Raw genomic sequence first — 11648 nt, 5'->3', positions numbered from 1 at the left:
ACTCTCTGACACTCTCTATCACTCTCTGACACTCTCAGACACACTCTGACATTCTCTGACACTCTCTGAAACTCTCTATCACTCTCTGAAACTCTCTGACACTCTCTATCACTCTCTGACACTCTCTGACACTCTCAGACACTCTCAGACACTCTCTGACACTGTCTGAAACTCTCTATCACTCTCTATCAATCTTTGACACTCTCTGACACTCTCTGACACTCTCTGACACTCTCTATCACTCTCTGACACTCTGAGACACACTCTGACATTCTCTGACACTCTCTGAATCTCTCTATCACTCTCAATCACTCTCAATCACTCTCTGACACTCTCTGACACTCTCTATCACTCTCTGGCACTCTCAGACGCTCTCTGACACTCTCTGACACTCTCTGACACTCTCTGAAACTCTCTATCACTCTCTGACACTCTCAGACACACTCTGACATTCTCTGACACTCTCTGAAACTCTCTATCACTCTCAATCACTCTCAATCACTCTCTGACACTCTCTGACACTCTCTATCACTCTCTGGCACTCTCAGACATCTCTGACACTCTCGGACACTCTCTGAAACTCTCTATCACTCTCTGACACTCTCTGACACTCTCTGACACTCTCTATCACTCTCTATCACCCTCTGACACTCTCAGACACTCAGACACTCTCTGACACTCCCTGAAACTCTCTATCACTCTCTAACACTCTCTGACACTCTCTGACACTCTCTATCACTCTCTGACACTCTCAGACACTCTCTGAAACTCTCTATCACTCTCTATCACCCTCTGACACTCTCAGACACTCTCAGACACTCTCTGACACTCACTATCACTCTCTGACACTCTCTGACACTCTCTGACACTCTCTATCACTCTCTATCACTCTCTGACACTCTCAGACACTCTCAGACACTCTCTGACACTCACTATCACTCTCTGACACTCTCTGACACTCTCTGACACTCTCTATCACTCTCTATCACTCTCTGACACTCTCAGACACTCTCAGACACTCTCTGACACGCTCTGAAACTCTCTATCACTCTCTATCACTCTCTGACACTCTCTGACACTCTCTGACACTCTCTATCACTCTCTGACACTCTCAGACACTCACTATCACTCTCTAACACTCTCTGACACTCTCTATCACTCTCTGACACTCTCTGACACTCTCTATCACTCTCTGACACTCTCTGACACTCTCAGACACTCTCAGACACTCACTATCACTCTCTAACACTCTCTGACACTCTCTATCACTCTCTGACACTCTCTGACACTCTCAGACACTCTCAGACACTCTCTGACACTCTCTGACACTCTCTGAAACTCTCTATCACTCTCTATCAATCTCTGACACTCTCTGAGACTCTCTGACACTCTATATCACTCTCTGACACTCTCTGACACTCTCTGAAACTCTCTATCACTCTCTAACACTCTCTGACACTCTCTATCACTCTCTGACACTCTCTGACACTCTCAGACACTCTCAGACACTCTCTGACACTCTCTGAAACTCTCTATCACTCTCTATCAATCTCTGACACTCTCTGAGACTCTCTGACACTCTATATCACTCTCTGACACTCTCTGACACTCTCTGAAACTCTCTATCACTCTCTGACACTCTCTGAAACTCTCTGACACTCTCTGACACTCTCTATCACTCTCTGACACTCTCAGACACACTCTGACATTCTCTGACACTCTCTGAAACTCTCTATCACTCTCAATCACTCTCAATCACTCTCTGACACTCTCTGACACTCTCTGACACTCTCTATCACTCTCTGGCACTCTCAGACACTCTCTGACACTCTCTGACACTCTCTGAAACTCTCTATCACTCTCTGACACTCTCAGACACACTCTGACATTCTCTGAAACTCTCGATCACTCTCAATCACTCTCAATTACTCTCTGACACTCTCTGACACTCTCTGACACTCTCTGACACTCTCTATCACTCTCTGGCACTCTCAGACACTCTCTGACACTCTCTGACACTCTCTGAAACTCTCTATCACTCTCTGACACTCTCTGACACTCTCTATCACTCTCTATCACCCTCTGACACTCTCAGACACTCTCAGACACTCTCTGACATTCCCTGAAACTCTCTATCACTCTCTATCACTCTCTGACACTCTCTGACACTCTCTATCACTCTCTGACACTCTCAGACACTCTCTGACACTCTCTATCACTCTCTATCACTCTCTGACACTCTCTGACACTCTCTGACACTCTCAGACACTCTCTATCATTCTCTTGCACTCTCAGACACTCTCTGACACTCTCTGACACTCTCTATCACTCTCTGACACTCTCAGACACACTCTGACATTCTCTGACACTCTCTGAAACTCTCTATCACTCTCAATCACTCTCAATCACTCTCTGACACTCTCTGACACTCTCTGACACTCTCTATCACTCTCTGACACTCTCTGACACTCTCAGACACACTCTGACATTCTCTGACACTCTCTGAAACTCTCTATCACTCTCAATCACTCTCAATCACTCTCTGACACTCTCTGACACTCTCTATCACTCTCTGGCACTCTCAGACGCTCTCTGACACTCTCTGACACTCTCTGACACTCTCTGAAACTCTCTATCACTCTCTGACACTCTCAGACACACTCTGACATTCTCTGACACTCTCTGAAACTCTCTATCACTCTCAATCACTCTCAATCACTCTCTGACACTCTCTGACACTCTCTATCACTCTCTGGCACTCTCAGACACTCTCTGACACTCTCGGACACTCTCTGAAACTCTCTATCACTCTCTGACACTCTCTGACACTCTCTGACACTCTCTATCACTCTCTATCACCCTCTGACACTCTCAGACACTCTCAGACACTCTCTGACACTCCCTGAAACTCTCTATCACTCTCTAACACTCTCTGACACTCTCTGACACTCTCTATCACTCTCTGACACTCTCAGACACTCTCTGAAACTCTCTATCACTCTCTATCACCCTCTGACACTCTCAGACACTCTCAGACACTCTCTGACACTCACTATCACTCTCAGACACTCTCAGACTCTCTCAGACACTCTCAGACACTCTCTGACACTCTCTGACACTCTCTGACACTCTCTGACACTCTCTGACACTCTCAGACACTCACTATCACTCTCTGACACTCTCTGACACTCTCTGACACTCTCTATCACTCTCTATCACTCTCTGACACTCTCTGACACTCTCTATCACTCTCTATCACTCTCTGACACTCTCAGACACTCTCAGACACTCTCTGACACGCTCTGAAACTCTCTATCACTCTCTATCACTCTCTGACACTCTCTGACACTCTCTGACACTCTCTATCACTCTCTGACACTCTCTGACACTCTCTATCACTCTCTGACACTCTCTGACACTCTCTATCACTCTCTGACACTCTCTGACACTCTCAGACACTCTCAGACACTCTCTGACACTCTCTGAAACTCTCTATCACTCTCTATCAATCTCTGACACTCTCTGACACTCTCTGAGACTCTCTGACACTCTATATCACTCTCTGACACTCTCAGACACAGTCTGACATTCTCTGACACTCTCTGAAACTCTCTATCACTCTCAATCACTCTCTGACACTCTCTGACACTCTCTGGCACTCTCTGACACTCTCTATCATTCTCTGGCACTCTCAGACACTCTCTGACACTCTCTGACACTCTCTGAAACTGTCTCTCACTCTCTGACACTCTCAGACACGCTCTATCACTCACTATCACTCTCTGACACTCTCTGACAATCACTGTCACTCTCTGACACTCACTGTCACTCTCTGACACTCTCTGACACTCTCTGACACTCACTATCACTCTCTGACACTCTCTGACACTCTCTGAAACTCTCAGACTCTCACTTTCACTCTCTGACACTCTCTGACACTCTCTGATACTCTCTGACACTCACTATCACTCTCTTACACTCTCTGACACTCTCTAGCACTCTCTGACAATCACTAAAACTCTCTCACACTCTTTATCACTCTCTGACACTCTCCAACACTCTCTGATACTCTCGGACACTCACTATCACTCTCTGATACTCTCTGACACTCACTATCACCCTCTGACACTCTCTGACACTCACTAAAACTCTCTCACACTCTCTATCACTCTCCGACACTCTCTGATACTCTCGGACACTCACTATCACACTCTGAAACTCTCTGACACTCAATATCACTCTCTGACACTCTCTGATACTCACTAAAACTCTCTCACACTCTCTATCACTCTCCGACACTCTACGACACTCTCCGACACTCTCCGACACTCTCTGACACTCTCTGACACTCTCTATCACTCTCAGAAACTCTCTATCACTCTCAGACACTCTCAGACACTCTATCACTCTCTGACACTCACTATCACTCTCTGACACACTCTCACACTCTCTGACACTCACTGACACTCTCTATCACTCTCTGACACTCTCTGACACTCTCTGACACTCTCTGACAATCTCAGACACTCTCAGACACTCACTATCACTCTCTGACACTCTCTGACACTCTCTGACACTCTGTATCACTCTCTATCACTCTCTGACACTCTCTGACACTCTGTATCACTCTCTATCACTCTCTGACACTCTCTGACACTCTCTGACACTCTCAGACATTCTCTGACACTCTCTGACACTCTCTATCACTCTCTGACACTCTCAGACACTCACTATCACTCTCTGACACTCTCTGACACTCTCTATCACTCTCTGACACTCTCTGACACTCTCTGACACTCTCAGACACTCTCAGACAATCTCTGACACTCTCTGAAACTCTCTATCACTCTCTGAAACTCTCTATCACTCTCTATCACTCTCTGACACTCTCTATCACTCTCTGACACTCTCTGACACTCTCTATCACTCTCTGACACTCTCTGACACTCTCTATCACTCTCTGACACTCTCTGACACTCTCTGACACTCTCAGACACTCTCAGACAATCTCTGACACTCTCTGAAACTCTCTATCACTCTCTGAAACTCTCTATCACTCTCTATCACTCTCTGACACTCTCTATCACTCTCTGACACTCTCAGACACACTCTGACATTCTCTGACACTCTCTGAAACTCTCTATCACTCTCTGTCACTCTCTGACACTCTCTGACACTCTCTATCACTCTCTGACACTCTCAGACATTCTCTGACACTCTCTATCACTCTCTATCGCTCTCCGACACTCTCGGATACTCTCGGATACTCACTATCACCCTCTGATACTCTCTGACACTCACTATCACTCTCTGACACTCTCTGACACTCACTAAAACTCTCTCACACTCTCTATCACTCTCCGACACTCTCCGACACTCTCCGACACTCTCTGACACTCTCTGACACACTCTGACACTCTCTTACACTCACTATCACTCTCTGACACTTTCTATCACTCTCTGATACTCTCCGAAACTCACTATTACTCTCTGACTCTCTCAGACACTCTCGGACACTCACTATCACTCTCTGACACTCTCTGACACTCTCAGACACTCTCAGACACTCACTATCACTTTGTGATACTCTCTGACACTCACTATCACTCTCTGATACTCTCTGACACTCTCTATCACTCTCTGACACGCACTATCACTCTCTGACTCTCTCTGACACTCACTATCACTCTCAATCACTCTCTGACACTCTCTGACACGCTCAGACACTCAGTGTCACTCTCTGAGTCTCTCTGACATTCTCTATCACTCTCTATCACTCTCTGACACACTCTGACACACTCTGACACTTTCAGACTCTCAGTGTCACTCTCTGACACACTTTGACACTCTCAGACAATCACTATCACTCTCTGACACTCTCTGACACACTCTATCACTCTCTATCACTCTCTGACACTCTCTGACTCTCTCTGACACACTCTATCACTCTCTATCAGTCTCTGACACTCTCTGACATTCTCAGACACTCAGAGACACTCTCTGACACTCTCTGACACTCACTATCACTCTCTGACACTCCCTATCAATCTCTGACACACTCTGACACTCTCTGACACTCTCTTACACTCACTATCACTCTCTGACAATCCCTATCACTCTCTGACACGCTCTGACACTCTCTGACACTCTCTAACACTCTCTGACACTCTCTATCACTCTCTATCACTCACTGACACTCTCTGAAACTCTCTGACACTCTCTGACACTCTCTGACACTCTCTGACACTCTCAGACACTCTCTGACACTCTCTGACACTCTCAGACACTCTCAGACACTCACTATCACTCTCTGACACTCTCTGACACTCTCAGACACTCTCAGACAATCACTATCACTCTCTGACACTCTCTGACACTCACTATCACTCTCTGACACTCTCTGACACTCTCAGACATTCTCAGACAATCACTATCACTCTCTGACACTCTCTGACACTCTCTGACACTCTCTATCACTCTCTATCACTCTCTGACACTCTCAGACACTCTCAGACACTCTCTGAAACTCTCTATCACTCTCTGACACTCTCTGACACTCTCTGACACTCTCTATCACTCTCTGACACTCACAGACACACTCTGACATTCTCTGACACTCTCTGAAACTCTCTATCACTCTCTATCACTCTCTGACACTCTCTGACACTCTCTGACACTCTCTATCACTCTCGATCACTCTCTGACACTCACTGACACTCTCTGAAACTCTCAGACACTCACTTTCACTCTCTGACACTCTCTGACACTCTCTGATACTCTCTGACACTCACTATCACTCTCTTACACTCTCTGACACTCTCTAGCACTCTCTGACAATCACTAAAACTCTCTCACACTCTCTATCACTCTCTGACACTCTCCAACACTCTCTGATACTCTCTGACACTCACTATCACTCTCTGACACTCTCTGACACTCACTAAAACTCTCTCACACTCTCTATCACTCTCCGACACTCTCTGATACTCTCGGACACTCACTATCACACTCTGAAACTCTCTGACACTCAATATCACTCTCTGACACTCTCTGATACTCACTAAAACTCTCTCACACTCTCTATCACTCTCCGTCACTCTACGACACTCTCCGACACTCTCTGACACTCTCTGACACTCTCTGACACTCTCTATCACTCTCAGAAACTCTCTATCACTCTCAGACACTCTCAGACACTCTATCACTCTCTGACACTCACTATCACTCTCTGACACACTCTCACACTCTCTGACACTCACTGACACTCTCTATCACTCTCTGACACTCTCTGACACTCTCTGACACTCTCTGACAATCTCAGACACTCTCAGACACTCACTATCACTCTCTGACACTCTCTGACACTCTCTGACACTCTGTATCACTCTCTATCACTCTCTGACACTCTCTGACACTCTGTATCACTCTCTATCACTCTCTGACACTCTCTGACACTCTCTGACACTCTCAGACATTCTCTGACACTCTCTGACACTCTCTATCACTCTCTGACACTCTCAGACACTCACTATCACTCTCTGACACTCTCTATCACTCTCTGACACTCTCTGACACTCTCTGACACTCACTATCACTCTCTGACACTCTCTGACACTCTCTGACACTCACTATCACTCTCTGACACTCTCTGACACTCTCTATCACTCTCTGACACTCTCAGACACTCTCAGACAATCTCTGACACTCTCTGAAACTCTCTATCACTCTCTATCACTCTCTGACACTCTCTGACACTCTCTGACACTCTCTATCACTCTCTGACACTCTCAGACACACTCTGACATTCTCTGACACTCTCTGAAACTCTCTATCACTCTCTGTCACTCTCTGACACTCTCTGACACTCTCTATCACTCTCTGACACTCTCTGACACTCTCTATCACTCTCTGACACTCTCTGACACTCTCTGACACTCACTATCACTCTCTGACACTCTCTGACACTCTATCACTCTCTGACACTCTCTGACACTCTCAGACACTCTCAGACAATCTCTGACACTCTCTGAAACTCTCTATCACTCTCTATCACTCTCTGACACTCTCTGACACTCTCTGACACTCTCTATCACTCTCTGACACTCTCAGACACACTCTGACATTCTCTGACACTCTCTGAAACTCTCTATCACTCTCTGTCACTCTCTGACACTCTCTGACACTCTCTGACACTCTCTATCACTCTCTGACACTCTCAGACATTCTCTGACACTCTCTATCACTTTCTATCGCTCTCCGACACTCTCGGATACTCTCGGATACTCACTATCACCCTCTGATACTCTCTGACACTCACTTTCACTCTCTGACACTCTCTGACACTCACTAAAACTCTCTCACACTCTCTATCACTCTCCGACACTCTCCGACACTCTCCGACACTTTCTGACACTCTCTGACACACTCTGACACTCTCTTACACTCACTATCACTCTCTGACACTTTCTATCACTCTCTGATACTCTCCGAAACTCACTATTACTCTCTGACTCTCTCAGACACTCTCGGACACTCACTATCACTCTCTGACACTCTCTGACACTCTCAGACACTCTCAGACACTCACTATCACTCTGTGATACTCTCTGACACTCACTATCACTCTCTGATACTCTCTGACACTCTCTATCACTCTCTGACACGCACTATCACTCTCTGACTCTCTCTGACACTCACTATCACTCTCAATCACTCTCTGACACACTCTGACATGCTCAGACACTCAGTGTCACTCTCTGAGTCTCTCTGACATTCTCTATCACTCTCTATCACTATCTGACACACTCTGACACACTCTGACACTTTCAGACTCTCAGTGTCACTCTCTGACACTCTTTGACACTCTCAGACAATCACTATCACTCTCTGACACTCTCTGACACACTCTATCACTCTCTATCACTCTCTGACACTCTCTGACACTCTCAGACTCTCTCTGACACTCTCTGACACTCTCAGACACTCTCAGACACTCACTATCACTCTCTGACACTCTCTGACACTCTCAGACACTCTCAGACAATCACTATCACTCTCTGACACTCTCAGACACTCACTATCACTCTCTGACACTCTCTGACACTCTCTGACACTCTCTATCACTCTCTGACACTCTCTGACACTCTCAGACACTCTCAGACAATCTCTGACACTCTCTGAAACTCTCTATCACTCTCTATCACTCTCTGACACTCTCAGACACTCTCTGACACTCTCTATCACTCTCTGACACTCTCAGACACACTCTGACATTCTCTGACACTCTCTGAAACTCTCTATCACTCTCTGTCACTCTCTGACACTCTCTGACACTCTCTATCACTCTCTGACACTCGTTGACACTCTCAGACACTCTCAGACAATCACTATCACTCTCTGACACTCTCTGACAGTCTCAGACATTCTCAGACAATCACTATCACTCTCTGACACTCTCTGACACTCTCTGACACTCTCTATCACTCTCTATCACTCTCTGACACTCTCAGACACTCTCAGACACTCTCTGAAACTCTCTATCACTCTCTGACACTCTCTGACACTCTGTATCACTCTCTATCACTCTCTGACACTCTCTGACACTCTCTGACACTCTCAGACATTCTCTGACACTCTCTGACACTCTCTATCACTCTCTGACACTCTCAGACACTCACTATCACTCTCTGACACTCTCTGACACTCTCTATCACTCTCTGACACTCTCTGACACTCTCAGACACTCTCAGACAATCTCTGACACTCTCTGAAACTCTCTATCACTCTCTATCACTCTCTGACACTCTCTGACACTCTCTGACACTCTCTATCACTCTCTGACACTCTCAGACACACTCTGACATTCTCTGACACTCTCTGAAACTCTCTATCACTCTCTGTCACTCTCTGACACTCTCTGACACTCTCTATCACTCTCTGACACTCTCTGACACTCTCAGACACTCTCAGACAATCACTATCACTCTCTGACACTCTCTGACACTCTCAGACATTCTCAGACAATCACTATCACTCTCTGACACTCTCTGACACTCTCTGACACTCTCTGACACTCTCTATCACTCTCTATCACTCTCTGACACTCTCAGACACTCTCAGACACTCTCTGAAACTCTCTATCACTCTCTGACACTCTCTGACACTCTCTATCACTCTCTGACACTCACAGACACACTCTGACATTCTCTGACACTCTCTGAAACTCTCTATCACTCTCTATCACTCTCTGACACTCTCTGACACTCTCTGACACTCTCTGACACTCTCGATCACTCTCTGACACTCTCTGACACTCTCTGAAACTCTCAGACACTCACTTTCACTCTCTGACACTCTCTGACACTCTCTGATACTCTCTGACACTCACTATCACTCTCTTACACTCTCTGACACTCTCTAGCACTCTCTGACAATCACTAAAACTCTCTCACACTCTCTATCACTCTCTGACACTCTCCAACACTCTCTGATACTCTCGGACACTCACTATCACTCTCTGATACTCTCTGACACTCACTATCACTCTCTGACACTCTCTGACACTCATTAAAACTCTCTCACACTCTCTATCACTCTCCGACACTCTCTGATACTCTCGGACACTCACTATCACACTCTGAAACTCTCTGACACTCAATATCACTCTCTGACACTCTCTGATACTCACTAAAACTCTCTCACACTCTCTATCACTCTCCGACACTCTACGACACTCTCCGACACTCTCCGACACTCTCTGACACTCTCTGACACTCTCTATCACTCTCAGAAACTCTCAGACACTCTATCACTCTCTGACACTCACTATCACTCTCTGACACACTCTCACACTCTCTGACACTCACTGACACTCTCTATCACTCTCTGACACTCTCTGACACTCTCTGACAATCTCAGACACTCTCAGACACTCACTATCACTCTCTGACACTCTCTGACACTCTCTGACACTCTGTATCACTCTCTATCACTCTCTGACACTCTCTGACACTCTGTATCACTCTCTATCACTCTCTGACACTCTCTGACACTCTCTGACACTCTCAGACATTCTCTGACACTCTCTGACACTCTCTATCACTCTCTGACACTCTCAGACACTCACTATCACTCTCTGACACTCTCTGACACTCTCTATCACTCTCTGACACTCTCTGACACTCTCAGACACTCTCAGACAATCTCTGACACTCTCTGAAACTCTCTATCACTCTCTATCACTCTCTGACACTCTCTGACACTCTCTGACACTCTCTATCACTCTCTGACACTCTCAGACACACTCTGACATTCTCTGACACTCTCTGAAACTCTCTATCACTCTCTGTCACTCTCTGACACTCTCTGACACTCTCTATCACTCTCTGACACTCTCAGACATTCTCTGACACTCTCTATCACTCTCTATCGCTCTCCGACACTCTCGGATACTCTCGGATACTCACTATCACCCTCTGATACTCTCTGACACTCACTATCACTCTCTGACACTCTCTGACACTCACTAAAACTCTCTCACACTCTCTATCACTCTCCGACACTCTCCGACACTCTCCGACACTCTCTGACACTCTCTGACACACTCTGACACTCTCTTACACTCACTATCACTCTCTGACACTTTCTAT

Source organism: Heterodontus francisci, chromosome 45 (assembly GCF_036365525.1).
Source record: "Heterodontus francisci isolate sHetFra1 chromosome 45, sHetFra1.hap1, whole genome shotgun sequence".
Classification (NCBI taxonomy): Eukaryota; Metazoa; Chordata; class Chondrichthyes; order Heterodontiformes; family Heterodontidae; genus Heterodontus; species Heterodontus francisci.
Note: the sequence above shows the minus strand (reverse complement) of the source record.